This window comes from Suricata suricatta, chromosome 8 (assembly GCF_006229205.1).
Source record: "Suricata suricatta isolate VVHF042 chromosome 8, meerkat_22Aug2017_6uvM2_HiC, whole genome shotgun sequence".
Classification (NCBI taxonomy): domain Eukaryota; kingdom Metazoa; phylum Chordata; class Mammalia; order Carnivora; family Herpestidae; genus Suricata; species Suricata suricatta.
Genome location: NC_043707.1, coordinates 97,499,645 through 97,517,098, shown reverse-complemented (window position 1 = coordinate 97,517,098; position 17,454 = coordinate 97,499,645). Strand labels below are relative to the sequence as shown.

Here is a 17,454-nt window from a genome sequence, read left to right as displayed (position 1 = left end):
CCATACGTACACGGACACTGGAATTGGCTATTTGCTATGAAATTGTATCTTACAGATCCTCTGTCTTACAGAGGGATAATGAAAAGCTGAGGGCAATTAACAATGGAAAACTATGAAGGCCAGAGAGCCTCTTTGGTATCCTAGAGGCCCCCTTTTCTCTTGTAGTGAGAGGCAGAAAAAGCTAAAAAAACAAACTCAGAATTGAATAGAGTTCCTAGCTTCAAAGATAATTGAATATATAACCCAAGAAGGTCTATTATGCCAATGTCAAGGCCCTGATAGGGAAGCCCAGGAATCCTGACTCACAGGATAGGGATATTTGCATATTTTCTGAAGATTTTTCCTCCACAGATTTATCTAAATCCTCAGAGCCTACAAAGGTGGCCAACCCCTTCTCACTAAGAGCTAATACTATCTTCATGGAGGAAGATATTCCAGAGACCTCTTCTCCACAGTGCAATTGGGCCCAAACCACCAAGTTAATAAGTATGTGGAGACAGCCAGGTTCCTGTTTAGCCTGATAAGGGAGGACAGAGCCTGTACTCCACAGGAGCTGTGAGAGTTAGTCAGCATTTTCCACACAGAACCGAGGATACCTCAGTTTTGGATCTTGTGAAAATTTTATCAAAGGGGCTGGAACATAAGACTGAATAAGGTAGAGTTTATTGAATTGGGGTAACTCTCTTAAGATACTGGGTTTAGCGCCCTTCTGAGAAATTCAGGTGACAATACAAACTCAGTGCAAGGGTGGCTGAAGAAAGCAATGGTTTATGCTGAGCTAAGTTGAAATTCTCGAGTTTCTGTAGCATATGGTGAACAGAAAGAATGAAAAGTTCAGGCAATGGGCACACTTGAGCAGACATATCATGGGAGGCTGAAAAACCCACCAGAGGATTTTGTTCCATGGAAGTTCCATAGATTACACAATTTGCCAAGGCCATCAGGTATGTGTCAGCGAGAGAAGCATCTATCCATCACTCAGAAGTTTAGTGGTGGCTCTCCTCTGACAGTAGGGGAGGTAAGAGAACTTGGTTCATTGATAGGAGGGGACGAAGACACGCAGTAGTGCTTAACCACCAATGCTTCACAATGGTTCATGATGATTGTAATGATGGGCAAAGCTGATGTGGCATCCAAGACGACTTGACCCGAAGGGGTGTAGAGATGATTAGTAGAACAGTATCCCTTGAGACAAAACAGAAGCAGAGAAAAAACTCTATGCTGCTCTATGTCTCTAGTCAAAAGAAAGCAAGAATGAATAAAACAGATGGCTGCAGATGGTCTTAATAAAAATTCGCAATTCCTTGCTCAGTTTCTAGACCTGTGTCAGACAACAAACCTGGAGTCCATATATATATATATGAATATATATATACATATATATATTCATTCAGAAGATAGAAACTATACTATGACCTTTTAACTAATTTTTTAAATTTAATGTTATTTATTTTTCAGAGAGAGGGAGACACAGAGCAAGAACAAAAGAGGGTCAGAGAGAGATGGAGACACAGAATCCCAATCAGGCTCCACATTCTGAGCTTTCCACACAGAGCCTTATATAGGGCTAGAACTCACCCACTGGGAGATCATGACCTGAACTGAAGACAGACACTGAACTGATTGAGCCATCCAGGCACCTCTACACTGATTTAAACAAGGGAAGTTCAGAGCAAAGAGTCACTATAAGATATAAATAGATCTTAGGGCTGAGGGAGAGTAACCAAGGCAGGACACGCACGTACAGGAATTTAGACTTCACCAGAGACAGGATAGTTGCAGTTCGCAACTAGTTGCAGTGAAAAATTCTCCAACACCCCAGATCAGAGTTGGTCCACAGTCACTGGACAAGCAGGAAGCAGCCCGTTGGGTCACAAGCAACCAGTGGACATACACAGGGTACAAGAGAAAACTACTTTCAAAGGGGAGCTAAAAGTTTATGGGCTTCTGTGTGTCTTTTTTATCTTTTTCCTGTAAGTTCTGAAGTGCTTTCAAAAGGATCCATCCTATACAGCAGTCCTTATAGACTGCCATAATGGTCACTTAAGTTTCTCAGGTGCTTGCTTCATCTGGTATTCCATCACAATCAACCACAATGTGATTATTGTGATGTCATCACATGCAGTGAGTTACTAGCATCCCACTTCCCATTAGCAATGTCATCAACACTGCACTGAAGACCAGCGGATGACCGATCTGATTCCCAAATCCTACCTTTCTGGAGTCATTTCCAGTCTGTATCAGTCTGGGTCCAATCGAGAGACAGAAACCACACCATGATTTTAAAAGGGTAAGTACACTATTAAGAATGATCAGGCTATGGTAAAGAAATAAGTATAAGTTGTAAGGGTACTCTGAGGCTGGGGGGAAATAGCCAAGGAAGCACCGACTTCTATTGAGGGAGTTCTCCTCTGAAGCCTGGGGTTCAGAAGTGATGGTTGCAACCTACTGAGTGGCAGAGAAAGGTGCTGATTTTTCTAGATCAGACCTGGTTAGTTTCTGGACAAGCAGGGAGACAATCATTGTGGGGGAAGGGTGTCCACAGTGGTTGGTGCAAATGGGATGCCTGGAGAGCACAGTGTCCATGTCAATCAGTCCACACCATTGTCAGGGATACCAAACCTGGAGTCCTCTCCCTCTGGGGGAGAGGTAGAGGTCGGCAGAAGGAGGTGCTGGTACGGGCAAGGGTCTTGGAGGGCACAGTACTTGTATTGAGAGGGCCATGGGAAGATGATCAGGCTAGGTTGGGCTGCGTATTCTGGGAGCAAGGCTGGATCAACACCACTGACCACGTCCCTGACTGACAGCACAGCAGCCAGAATGAGAGAAGAAAGTCCTTCTTTCTGTAATATTCCTCTAGCACCCGCCATCGAGAAAGCTTAGCATTTTGCTCACTAGAAAGGATAGAAAGGTGAAATCCTTAAAAGCATTTCATACATTATCATAGAGTTAGTACTGCTGGGTAAATTTGGAGGGGAGATATAGTAAACTGATATTACCTAAATACTGACACCATTGAATAAAGAAGTAATTTGTCTCCAGGAAGAAGCACCCTGAACTACCTCAGCACATATATACTCAAATTCTCCTTGCTCTTTCCCAAAGGACGGATGGCCATTTGTTTGGGTGATGGTACATTGGGGAAAGAGAAATACCAATACATTTTGAAAATTATTGGAACACGGCCTGCTATTTGATATTGATACTGTGACAGTTAATTTTATGTGTCAACTTGGCTAGGCCATGGTGCCCAGATGCTTGTTGTAATGCCAGACTAGATGTTGTGGTGAAGATATTTTTCAGGTGTGGCTAACACTTAAACTTAATAGACTTTGAGTAAAGCAGATTACTCTCTGTAATTCTGAGTGGGCCTCATCCAATAAGTTGAAGGGGTTAAGAATGAAGACTAAGGTCCTGTTCAGGAAAAAGGAATTCTGCATCCAGACTGCCTTTGGACTTGACTTACTGTATCAACTCTTCCTTGGGTCTCCAACCTGCCAGCCTGCCTTGCATATGTGCTTGTCCCTACAATCACATGAGCCAGTTCCTTAAAATCTTTCTTTATACCTTCCCTCCCCACACTATTAGTTTTGTTTCCCTGAAAAACCTTGATGAATATGGATACCTAGAAACCAGGTGTCATTATAACCCACTGCAGAGTGGATACAAAAGCAAACAAGGATTTAAGTGGATTCATTGCCACAATATGGCCTAAAATCAGTATACTGTGTCTGTGCACTGACCCTGTGGTTATTTCTCCAATTGCTGAATATGTAATTGAGATTGAATTTCTTGGCATTTGAAGTAACACTTGGCCTATGAAGGTAAGAAATATGATAGTAGGCCAAGTAAAAACCTCTGAAACTGCCCCATTCTCACCCCTACTCAAGATAGAAACAGTATTGTATCCCAGGGAGGATGGAATGGATTCATATCAGCCGTAAGCATCTCAAGGATGCAGTGATGGCGGCCACTACCATGTCTCCATGTGTCCAGCCAGCCTGGCCTCTGCTGAAACCAGACGCTAGATTCTGGAGAAGGATGGGAGGTCACTGCAGGCACAACCAAGTAAGATCCCCAGTTGCAGCTAATACGCTAAACATGGCATCTTAATTAGAGCAGATTAATTATGACCTTAGGTGCGTGGTATATGGCCATTAACATGAAAGATGATTTCTTTTCTATTCTAATCAAGAAAAAGGACCAGAATCAGTTCACGTGAAATGGAGAACTATACACTTTCAAGTTTTATCATTGTGCTATGTTAACTCTTTTGCTATCTGACATTAGTACAGTCCAAAGAGATCTGAACGTTCTGGATGTTCCACAAAACATCACATTCATTCATCACAGTGACGACATTGTTCTGATCTGGCAGGTGAGCCAGAGGTGGCTAGCACTGTGGAAGTCTTGATAAAGTACGTGCATGTACTCCAGTGGGTGGGCCATACATCCTCTGATAATTCAGGGACCTGCCATTTCAGTAAAGTTTTTAAAACCCCAGTGGTCAGGCATCTCCCAGAATATCTCCTCCAAAGCAAAAGACAAATTTATGCCTCTTGCATCTTTCTGTAAAGACGAAAACACAATGTCGGGTGGGCTTCTTCGGGTTTGGAAGGCAGCAAATTCCACTGCCTAGAAATACTGCCTTTATACTGGTGTCATGAAAATTTGTCTGCTTTGAGTGGGGCCTAGAATAGGGAAGGACTCTGCAGCAGATCTGGGCTGTGTGCAGGCAGCTCTTCCACTTGAACCATAAAATTTGGCATTTCCTATGGTGATGGAGGTATCAGTGGTGGGAATATTGTAGTATAGAATTTGTGGCAAACTCTAGTGAAAGGGTCACAATGCAGGTCCTTGGGCTTCTAGATCAAAGACCCTGATCCACAGCAAAGAATTAGGCCCTTTCTGGAAAACCGCTTCTGATATGCTGTTGGGTCCTGGTAGATTGGAATAACTGACCACAGGATACTAAGTGACCAGGCATTCAGACTGCCCATGACCTTGGAACTCTGATAGACTCACTGGGTTATAAAGTTGGACGGTCTCAGTAACAATCCATCCTAAGATAGAAGTGTTACACCTGGGGTCATACATAAACAGAACCAAAGGGCACAAGTACATTGCACAATCAAGTATCCCAACTCCCACCCCACCCCCGCCCTGCTCTGCAAAGAACTCCGCAGGAGTTACTCCCGAGGGGGAAGTGGACAGCGGTGGAAACACACATGTACCACTTAGCAGACCCTTCAAGAGAAAACTTCTTGTCCGGCTACAGTTGCAAAGATTGAAGTCAATTGACAGCTTCCATTTCAATGCCTTCAGGATTTACTATGGTTTAACTGAAATCTTGCTTTTTCCAGGCAACCCCAAGCCTAAGCACAATGAAGATCTGTTATGGACTGAGTGTTTGTGACCTCCTCTCGCTAATTTATATATTGGAGACCTAACCTCTAAGGTGATAGTACTGTGGTCTAAATATCTGTATCCCTGCCAAATTCATATATTGAAATACTAATGCCCAATGTAATGGTAATGGGAGGTGGGGGGGCCTTTGGGCAGCGAAGGGAGGTTCTTTGGTCATGATAGTGGAGCTCTCATGAATGGAATTAGTGTTCTTATAATTGAGAGCACATGAGTTCCCTAGCCCTTTCTGCCACGTGAGGACACAGCATGAAGTCTGTGACCCAGCAGAGGACCCCCACCTGACATGCTGGCTTCTTAATCTCGGGCTTTGAGTCTCCAGCACTGTGAGAAAAAATAAATTTCTGTTGTTTATAAGCTTTCAGGTCTATGGTATTTTGTGATACCAGCAGCCTAAACAGCCTAAGACAGGTGGTATTTGGAGATGGGGACTTTGACCTCAATTAGGGTGAGATCAGGTCATGACCATGGGGCCCTGGTAATGTGATTAGTGGCCTTACAGAAGAGGAAGAGAGAGAACTCTCCTTTTATCCTCAGGAACATGGAGAAAAAGCCACGTGAGGACACAGAGAGAAAGCAGCCAGCCATCTGCAAGCCAGGAAGGAGTTCTTACCAGGAACTGAACCCTGTCTAACTTTGATCTCGGACTCCCCAGCCTCTGGAACCATGAGAAAATCAGTGTCTGTTTGAGTCTCCTGGTCTATGACAGTGTGTTATGGCCACCCAAGCAGATAGAATCCGTGTATGGCCATTAAGACCCAATCAGGACTCTTTTATCAGTCTTCGCTCCAGAGCTCTTCATCAGGCTGATTAAGACTTCATCAGGTCCGCATTACAGTCTTAGGCCCTCCCTTTATTGGTAGCCATTTAAAGGATTTGTGGTCTGACATTTTTTTAAATATAAGCAAATACTAGCATATATAGTTAATTCCTCTCCTCCCTTTTGTAGATAAATGGTAATGTTCTATATATGCTTTCTCCTTTTTGCTCTTTACCCTTAACAATATATTCTAAAGAAATCTTTATTGTAATATATAGAGAACTTTATTCCTTTTTGGACATATTCTTGGTACTCTATTATATGAAGGTGCTATAGCTTGTTCATCGAACCCCCCCTTGGTAACCCTGGCTTGTTTTCAGCATTTTATTGTCAGTTCACCTTTAGAAAGGAGCCTCAGAAATGTGACTGCTAAGTCAAAGAGCAAATACATATGCATTTTGCCAGATATTTTTATTTTTATAAATGTTTTTAATGTTTATTTATTTTTGAGAGACAGAGAGAGACAGAGCATGAGCAGAGGAGGGGCAAAGAGAGAGGGAGACACAGAAACTGAAGCAGGCTCCAGGATCTGAACTGTCAACACAAAGCCCAATGTGGGCTTGAACTCACAAACCACGAGATCATGACCTGAGCTGTAGTCAGACGCTGAACCAACTGGGCCACCCAGGCACCTGTGTATTTTGCTACATATTAACTGGCATTCACATTTTTGTTATCCATGAAACCTATTTTTACTCCTAAATCTGCCATTTTCCTTCAAGGCATCTCTCTCCATCTAGTCAAACAAGTCAGACATTTGGAAATTTCTCCCAACCTTCCTTTATTTCCTGCCTCCATAAAGTAGACATAAAATTAAAATAATCTTGCCTTCTAGAGGTTGGGTTCTGATTTTTTTTTTTTTTAGAGAGAGAAAGAGAGCATGTGAGCAGAGAAGGGAGGCAAAGGGAGAGAAAATCTTTTCCTTTTTTTTTTTTTGAGAAAGAGAGAGAGTAGGAGAGGGGCAGAGAGAGAAAGAGAGAGAAAGAATCCCAAGCAGACTCTGTGCTTTCAGCACAGATCCCAATGTGGGGCTTGAACCCACAAACTATGAGATTATGACCTGAGCCAAAACCCAGAGAGGTTTTAGCCACCCGGGAACTCCAGGTTCTGACTTCTAATCCCCAAATCCATGGCTTTAATTCAAACTCTTGTGAACTCCTTGGACAAGCTCTCTTACACATATCATGGGTATGTTGAGGCACATATACTAAAGACTGAATAGATAGTTACTAGAGAAAGGGTTTTCTAGATAGAGCAAAAGCATATCCTAAGCTACATAAAGCATTTCTTAAGAGTAGGAACTGAAATAAATAAATAAATTAGAAACACAAAGAGTAAAAGAAAATAAACTGGAGAGAAAGACAGAAGGCAGAACATGCAAGGTATGTAGGCTAGATTAAAAGTCTTTTTTATTATTACAAAGGATTCCTTATTTTATTCTAAACAGGACAAGACCTGTGGGCAGAAAAAGCTCCCAGAGGTGCATTTGAAATTCGAAAATAGTATGCACTAGGTGGGAAATAAAGTTGAGTGGAAAGGACGGTTTGATGACATATGTCTCTGAGTTGTCTGCTAATGACATAATTTGGAATCACCGGCTTATAGGAGAGTGTCTCAGTATGTTCTGAGGCAGGGGGGAAGCAGGCCTAGATAAAGTCTTCAGGTCCAGCAACACTCACTTCCAGGAAGAGGAAGAGCAGCACGCAAAGGTATAATCTAGAAATAGCAGTACCTTTGTGGGCATTAAGAGGAAGCCAGGGAAGGAATAGAGAGAATGTTTGGTTGTGAGATTGCTGCTTGAAGTTGGGTCAAATGAAGCCATAAAACATATGATCATGAGACCGAGCACCAGAGCCCTCAGTAACTTCTATGAGGTCACTGCAAAGCGGTGCAAGTTGAAGCCTCCAGTTGGTCAAGAAAAGAATAGAAGAGAGTTGCCAGGCACCTAGGTGGCTCAGTCAGTTGAGTGTCTGACTTCAGTTCAAGTCATGATCTCCAAGTTTGTGAGTTCAAGCCCCGCATCTGGTTTGCTGCTCTCAGTGCAGAGCCTGCTTTGGATCCTCTGTCTCCCTCTCTCTCTGCCTCTCCCCCATGTGCTCTGTCTCTCTCTCTCTCAAAAAAAATTAAATGTTAAAAAAAAGAAGGTAAGAAAGTTGAGGCAGTTTTTGCTTCAAAGGCCTGGGTGCAGTAAAGGGAAGTCTTTTAAAGATGGGAAAGTAAATTGAATGCAGATGGGAACAGAACAAGAGGGTTTATGGCCATGAGAAGGAGGGGAATAAGGAACCAAGGCCCTGAGAAGGCCAGGGGGAATCAGGTCTATACTGGGGAGTTGGCCTGCCATAGGAGAAGGGACACTCCACCAGATGGAACAGGAGACAAGGAGATGAGGACAGGAGCAGATGGGTGTACTGACCTAGTGAGAAGATGACCCAAGAGTGCCCGTCTGACAGTGTCTATTTCCCCAACTAAATTTGAAGAGAGGTTGCCAGATGAAGGTGATAGTGATAGGAATAGGAAGTTTGAGGCTAGAGAGTCCACAAAACAGATACCAGAGAATTTGAAAGTGAGCTTATAAGAGGAATGTGGTATTATGGTCGCACAACATTGACAGCTCATTTTAACTTGTCAGTTGGCATTACCGTCTTTCTGGATTTAACGTCCTCACTTGTAAATGAATCCAAATTGATCTCTGCAAGAGTTTGGTCTGAATTAACCAAATGATGGTTTCAATTCTCCACTTGTGTCTTAGTCTGGATCTCTGACTAAGATCAGAGTCTGGATCTCTTCAGAGCCTGAAGTAGAGGGTGTATGTGCTCTTATTATATTAAGGAGTACAATCCCAGGGAAGGAGCGTCAAGGACAAAGAGAGCCAAGGAAGGAAGGTGGAAAATCCAAAGTGGAGATAGTGTTTACCAGTTGCTGCAAAATGCTACTGATTGCTGCACACAAAGACTAGGCTCTTAAGAATTCGGACATGCTGTATGTCAGGACTGCCCACTTGGCAAGGAAGGGGATAGGAAGGAGAAAGATTTTATCCACTGGCTATGGTCTATGAAATCATAGTTTCATCCCCTGTATTTCCAGGTTGCGTATGTCTGGGTGCATGTGGACCCCTAGTAGGGATGTGCAAGGGTGGGAGGAGAGATGTGCAAGGCAGGCCTGGAGGTGAAGTGCTTTCACTTTTGGCCTGTGTGAACTTGGTCAGAGCTCTTACAGAGCTGGCGTGCCCATCTATGCCTAATGAGCTGGACTAAGAGCAGATATGTCCAAGGAAATATCTTATGTAACTTACAAGTCACAAGTTGGCTTACTGATTTGACTAAGTAACGCTTTAGAAATACAGACAACAGGGGCACCTGGGTAGCTCATTTGCTTAAGCTTCTGACTTCAGCTCAGGTCATGATCTTGTGGTTTGTGAGTTCAAGCCCCTCATCTGTCTCTATGCTGACAGCTCAGAGCCTGGAGCCTGCTTTGGAATCTGTGTCTCCCTCTCTTTCTACCCCTCCCCCATGCATATTCTTTCTCTCTCTCAAAAATAAATAAACATTAAAAAAAAAGGAAGACAAAGAAATACAGACAACAATGGAAATGAACTAGTTGTTTTTAAAGTTGTTAATAGAAGTCCTCTAACCTGGGTGGTGATCTGATCTGAGAATTTAAGATGCTTCCCATATGGCAGGACAAGTTCAGATTTGCTTTGGGCAGATTAGACAGGAAAATTATTATTTTAACAAAGCAGAAGAATTTCATGGAGTTTGAATGCTGACTTTTCCCCCTTAATCAGAACATTTCACTGTCCTGGCATCTCGTGTCCACATCAGAAGGACATTTGTAAGGAGTTGCTTTATCTGTTTCTCAGGAGCAGCACTACCTACATTTTGTGGCGGGGCAATTTCTAGTTGTGAGGGACTACTCCCTGGCATTTGGGGAGAACTGAAAACACTTGCCCATTTTCAAATGTTCTCCAGCACCCCAACCTTTGAAAACCACTGCTGGAGGGGTTGACGATGAGCCCCTACCGTCAGGATGAAGAAACCAGGCCTTAGAGAAGCTGGATAGCAAGGTTACACTACAGACAAGCAGCAGTTTTAGTCCTCCATAAATGTAAGTGCTTTCCTAACTTCCCTCTGCAGAGGGTGTTTAAGTGAGTAGCAAGTTACTTAAGTTAGCACATTTGTATTAGGACACAATTTGTAAAGTATTTTCACAGAGCTGTATTTCATAAGGTGAGGTTCACTTGTCAGATGGCCATGCTAACAAAGATAGAATAATACGTCAGAGAGAAGTGACAAACGACAAAGACCATGAGGAGTTTGAGAAAAGATCATAGGAAAAAATTAAAAATAAACTAGGCAATTCAGCCTATAAATTGGAATGAGGCTTTGATACGGGCCTTCGAGCATGTGAAGGACTTTTGCACAGAAAATGATGTGAATATGCGACATGCTATATGGTCAGAGATGCTGCGAGTTAATGGTGTTTGCATTGGGATAGGGTTTGTATGGAGCCTGAAAGCTTACCAAGCACTTTCATATACATTATCCCATCTAAACAATTTTTATAGCGTTGAATTGAGTTTGAAGAGGTAATGTTATATGTACTTGTTATGTACGTATGTAAAGATGAGGGAAAACAAGCATTACTGATAAAAATCAGAGAAAGGACTACTGAATATTAACATATATGATGATTTGGTTTTAATTAGATAGGAAGATGGGAGTTCATATAGGCTGGCCCATGCCTGACCGTCAGATGTCTAGGAAATTCAGGGAACTGGTTAATTTTAATGGAAGGTCTATATATGTATTACAAGACCAGGCTAACCGAATAAACCAACAGACCACCAATCAAAGTGAAATCAAATTCCAAGAGAATATATGTATCCATGACATGTTACAGATTGTCACTGAAAACAGACCCCAAATTAGAAAAAGTTGGGAACCAGGATTATCAGGAATGCATGAGGCACAATGCAAAGACAGGACAAAAAAGATGATGTAAGAGAAAACACTGGAAAAAAAGGAAGAGCTCTGAGAAGAACTCCTTATGTGAAAAAAAATTGCATGCAAGCTACAACCATCTTATTTATTATCCACAAGGAACTGTTCATCCTGTTACCTGTGTGTGTGACCCCACATTACTAGAAATGACATAAGAGGTAAGAATAATTGACTATGTATGGTGCATGAATATATGTTTTCATAGTTACATTCTCTGACCAACTTTTAAATCCAGGAATTATCTCTTGTGAGGGCGCTATTATCCCTTCCTCTGTGACATTATTTATTCAATAAATAGCACACCCACTGTGTGCCAGACACTTTTTAGGCACTGGAGATACAGTAGAGAACAGAACAAACATATTTTTGCTCTCATGGATATTACGTTCTTGGATGTGTGCAGGGAGTGGGAAGAGGAGGAACAACAGAGGAATGAAATAAAGAAGGAACATTTGACGTTGCAGTGTGTCAAAGGTGGTAGGGGTTACGGAGATGGTAAAACAGGCAAGGAGGGTAGAGACTGTTGGGGCGTCAACTAAAAAATAATATTTGGGGGCACCTGGGTGGCTCAGTCGGTTAAGCGTCTGGCTTCAGCTCAGGTCATGATCTCAGGTTCGTGGGTTCAAGCCCCTTGTCGGGCTCTGTGCTGACAGTTCAGAGCCTGGAAGCCTGCTTCAGATTCTGTGTCTCCCTCTCTCTCTGACCCTCCCCTATTCCCACTGTCTCTCTCTGTCTCTCAAAAATAAAGAACATAAAAAAAATATTTATTGCTCAGGATAAAATAATAAGTGAAAAGAACAGGTCCGAAACTGCATATAGATATGTTGCCTATTTTTGTGTAAAAAACACATTTACTACAATATGCACAGAAAAGAGAATCAAGGGGAGAATTCCTAAATATTAAAGCAATTATCCTCTCAGTTGATGAAACAAGGAGTGATTTTTAAGGTGCTTTTCTTTACATTTTGCCATTTTGTTAGTTTTTTCTGTTAGCATGTATTACTTTTATAAATCAAAAGTGGTGCAAAGTTATAATTATTTTTTAAAATATGGTTTTCATTTCCACTAAGTAGAATGGTTCATACCCAGTATAATAAATTTGTGTTATATGTGTCGAAGAATCATTTTCTAGAGAAATAAAATAAAACCTTCTTGAAATGCCTAATAATATCTCATCACTATCCACTGTTCTTTCTACTAAAACGTTACCAGTTTTTAAAGATCTGGACCCTCTGCTCTGGTTTCTCTCCCCTCATTCACTTACTTTTAGATCACTCATAAGATGCTTAGCATCTATTGTCTTGTATTAGTAACCTCCCTTCAAGAGGCAGTGGCTTAGACTCTGGAAAACAGTATGGAGATTCCTCAAGAAATTACATAATAGAACTACCCTACAACCCAGCAATTGCTCTACTACGTATTTATCCCAGGGATACAGGTGTGCTGTTTCGAAGGGGCACATGCACCCCAATGGTTATAGCAGCACTATCAACAATAGCTGAAGTATGGAAACCACCCAAATGTCCATTGACTGAGGAATAGATAAAGAAGATGGTGTGTGTGTGTGTGTGTGTGTGTGTGTATGTGTGTATGCACAATGGAATATTACTCAGCCATCACAAAGAATGAAATCTTGCCATTTGCAACTACATGGTTAGAACTAGAGGGTATTATGCTAAGCAAAAGTAGTCAGAGAAAGACAAATATCACATGACTTTACTCATATGAGGAATTTAAGATATAAAACAGATGAACATAAGGGAAGGGAAACAAAAATAATATAAAAACAGGGAGGGGGACAAAACATAAGAGACTCTTAAATACAGAGAACAACCTGAGGGCTCCTGGAGAGGTTATGGGTGGGGAGGTGGGCCAAATGGGCAAGGGGTATTAGGAAGGACACTTGTTGGGATGAGCACTGGGTGTTATATGTAGGGGATGAATCACCAGAATCTATTCCTGAAATCAGTATAGCACTCTATGCTAACTAACTTGGATGTAAGTTTAAAAAAAAAAAAAGAGGCAGTGGCTAAGAAAACAGATTCTATAGACAGGCATCTTGGGATTGAAATCCACCTTGCTACTCACTTGTTGTGTGACTTTGCCCAACGGGCCTAATCTTCCTGTGCTGCCACTTCCTCACAGAAAACAGGATGTAGGGGCACCTGGGTGGCTCAGTTGGTTAAGTATCTGACTCTTGGTTTTGGCTCAGGTCATGATCTCATGGTTCATGAGTTCAAGCCCCTCATGGGGCTCTGCGCTGACAGCGCAAAGCCTGCTTGGGATTCCCTCTCTCTCTCTCTCTCTCTCTCTCTGCCCTTGTCCTGCTTGCTCTCGTTCTCTCTCTCTTAAAATAAATAAAGTTAAAAAAAAAGAAAACAGGATGTGCGTAATTCCTATCTCGTAGGTTAATATGAAGAACAGTAATAGTAATAGTGCTTAGGACAATGATTGGTATATATTAAATGTTAGTCATTGTTATTTAATTTTCCAGAAGATGAGGACCACATTTGATATTTCTCTATATTAGCTCTAAGCACAGTGCTTCAGAAATGTGTCCTATCCATCTTGTGTCCCTAGGACCTAACATGTGGGGAACAGGTGAGCTTTGGTGTGGGACAGGAGACAATAAAATGTCAAGCAGTTTTATCTGTTATGTTTGTAATCCACTCTGTCATTCTTCAAGGTAAACAGCAGGTACAAAAGCTGAGGCTCTAAGAATTTACATTTGCTGTTAAGTGCAAATTAAATCCATGTTTGTTTGACTCTATTCATTGTACTACGTGTTGGAAATAAACATAAATAAATGGATGAGTGAATTTGAGAAGGATCTGGAATCGTCTTTTGAGCTCCTCCTGTGTTTATTTATTTACCGCTGTATTCCCAGAACTTAGCACAGCGCCTACTTCACAGGAAGAGCTCAATAAATATTTATTGTTAAATGAATGAATAAATAAATGAAGAAAAGGACAAAGGAACAAATCAAGGATGTACAGGCAAAATGCCCTTTCAAAACATTGTTTTCAGCCTTAATATCCAGTCTCCTACATTCAGTATGTGACAGATTCATGATAAACGCATCTATTTAGTACCTAGAGAAAGTGGAGGAAGTAATTCATTCCCTATATGCTACATGTACAAATGCAGACCAACTGGTACAGAGTCACCCATGGTTTTATTTTTATCAAATGAAGAAGTAATAAGTCTCCAGCTGCGCAACCAGAAGCTTCCTTTGTTTGGCTGTGGGTTCACATGAAACAGGCAAAGGAATCCTAGTAAATGCATATGGTGCATCCCCAACATATCTTCTCTTTTGATTCAATGAACTTTGGGAAACCATTTTTGTTCATATTTTAGGTTATTGTATTTCTTCCCCCACCCCCAAAATCAGTCTCACCCTGGCAAAAATCTAAAGGGACTCCTGGAGGGACTATTATAGATACTTCTTTTGATTCAAACTAGTCCCCACTCCTCTTAATATAAGCATGGGAGACACACCATAAGTTTAAGATAAAATATATATTTATAATAACATGTCAACATGATAAAAACACATTACTATACCTGCAGGGTCCATTGAAAAACTACTATAAAAATCAGCTGTAAAAATAGTTTTCATTTAGATGAATAATAGCAGATGGTTCTGGAATGAGCCGATACATGTTTTTGCAAAGAAAGTTTATATCCCATTGGTGCTTATAAAACATTTCTCAATGTATAAAAGTATGCTTTCTTGCATGATTTTAGAGTTTATAAAAAACTCATGGTGGAAATGGCATAACAGCATTATGTTTTATATGTGTACGTTCTCTCCACCCACACATACAAATCTAATGTTAGACATTAGAATTAATTTTGGAATAGGGAGGTTTGTTTTGAGATAGGCAAATAACTATAATATGCAAATACTATAAAGCAAAACTATAAACAAGATGAGTGTTAGTCACAGATGATTTTGAAAATTTGAGAGCTATTATTAATGCACAGTATTGAACAATAAATCTTTCTCAGTGGTCAAACTACAACCTTCCTACAAATGAGAAAATACTAATGTTGGTATTATTATTTCCATTACCATATGTATCTGGGTGTATAGTAATATAAACACAGTTATAATCCTACAACATGGTTTCTTTATTTTGCTTACTGTGGCCATAGTGGATAGTGAAAACTATCTGAAGCTTTTCATAAGCCTACAATTCTATTTTACTAAAATAAAACTCTTTTTCCTCATGTAATTTTCATTACTGAATTAGATGATTGGCAACAGATTTTTATTGTGATAATGAATTCTTTTAAACTTTATAATAAAAGAGGAATAGTGACAGATACATTATTATTAATTATTAATACAAATATACAGGCACCTAGACATACCTGTACGCTATTATTGTATGGTAAATATTTGCATCCTTTGCACACACTTTGGTACAAAAAGGTAGACATTGGGTTAAGAGTGATCCATGGCATGTATTCAACAATCGATGTGTAACATTTGTTTCTTTGTTTTTAAAGTCACTTCAAATTTCCCCATTGTGTTTATATTGTATATGGGTTTTTGCACACGATTGCTGATAAGATTGACCCTTGTATTATAGTAACATGCGACTTCAATATTTCAGTGGCTTATACTAATATTTATTTCACGCTCACAGGCCTCTGAGGATTGCCTACAGCTTTGATGGGCTCTATGTGTTTTTTCAGCTCAGGACTATCGGAGAAAGGCTATTCTTTCCACAGAGATCAGAAGCTCAAGAGGACCAAGCAAACCATGCAAGCATATTAGTACCTCTTCAAGGATGGGGTGTATGTCACATCTGCTCGTATTCCATTGGTTAAAGCAAGCTACATGGCCAAGCCCTTGATCAATGTGGTGGGGAAGTATATGCCTTTCCTACATGGGAGAGGTGAGGGAGGAAAAATTGGGGGTTAAGCACTAGTTGAAAAGTAATATATTCTGTCTGAAGAAGCCAAGTCATACCCGTGAGTTGCAAAAAAGAGTTAAATACTAAAATATCATTGCAGATTTAAGGAAAATTTTAGTATTTCTTTGGAGAACTACTTATAAAGGACGTGACTGTTTGGCAGCCAGACTGGAAGTTTAGAGAAAGTGATCTGCTACATTAATTAAATCTAAGAAAGTACAGAATAAAACATACTAATTTCTTTCTGGGGTTTCCTTAGCACTGATGCTTATCTCTATCATTTTACATATCACTATGCTTTCTGATTGTTCATTTCTGAAGACGAAGCAGTATCTATTATCTTGGCATACCCAAGGCCTAGTAAAAGCCTTGGCATCAAAAAAGCACTTAATAAAACGTCTTTTGAATGACTAAGTGAATCCATGTACACAGAATCCAGAATATGTTGTTCTTACTCTTTTTCAATTCTAAAATCATGGGAGAATTAATGGAGTTATTTTTCTCTTCCCCATTTTCTATGTGGGACTTCTCATTTTTCCTTCTCTCAGTGAGGTGAATTTATTTTAAATAAAATAAACATGCTTGGTTTAATATACTTTAAGTATTTTCCTGCAGATAAGCTATGTGCACATGAACATGTGTGCCTGTGTGTGTGTGTGTGCGTGAGAGAGAGAGAGAGAGATAGAGAGAGAGAGAGAAATCTGTACAAACAGATTTTATACATTTACCAAATATCTTTAAGGTATTCACTGTTCATTTACTATACTATTGATAAAAATCAGTTCTTGAACTGGTTTCTTTCCACATTTATTTCTTTTATGATTTGCTTACTGGGAAAACCTTCAGAGAGTCACATTATGTAGTTATGAACCTGTCAGGAGGTCTGTTACCATACCAACAGAGTAAAAAAGATTTCAAATAGGTTGTATAAGGCAGTCCCTTCACAGTAAACAGTGAACAACAACATACAGGAATGAGAAAGTGATAGTTTGGAAAAAAAACCATGAAAATGGAAACAGTAGAATGCAAACTGGTTTCTATTACCATTCAACACATAAAATAAACCTTTCAATTTCTATAAAATTATTGTTAAACTCACTTGGCTCAGTTGTATATTTTTCATGATTTAAACTTCACATTGAAGTCATGAAGTATTTTAAAATGAAGTTCATATGAAATTGCATCTTTGAGAGTCATCCAGAAATAATATAGAGATACCATCTCTGCAAATCCCTCTGCTTCTCCAAACCATGACTTTCCAATTCTGTAGCTGATATTAGAGAGA

At 40.4% G+C, this 17,454-nt stretch overlaps 1 long non-coding RNA gene across 3 annotated transcripts; it reads left to right on the top strand.

Moving 5' to 3' along the window:
- The first annotated feature begins 2,154 nt into the window (after positions 1-2,154).
- On the top strand, positions 2,155-16,596 carry LOC115299340. 3 transcript variants are annotated; one of them, XR_003912137.1, is made up of 7 exons: positions 2,155-2,290; positions 5,364-5,458; positions 5,962-6,249; positions 10,213-10,348; positions 11,144-11,402; positions 13,739-13,845; positions 15,900-16,596. It is a non-coding gene; the product is annotated as an uncharacterized LOC115299340 (long non-coding RNA). The 3 variants fall into 3 exon arrangements; XR_003912136.1 differs by lacking the exon at positions 13,739-13,845; XR_003912135.1 differs by lacking the exons at positions 10,213-10,348; positions 11,144-11,402; positions 13,739-13,845; positions 15,900-16,596 and having other exon boundaries at positions 5,962-6,391.
- The last annotated feature ends 858 nt before the right edge of the window (positions 16,597-17,454 follow it).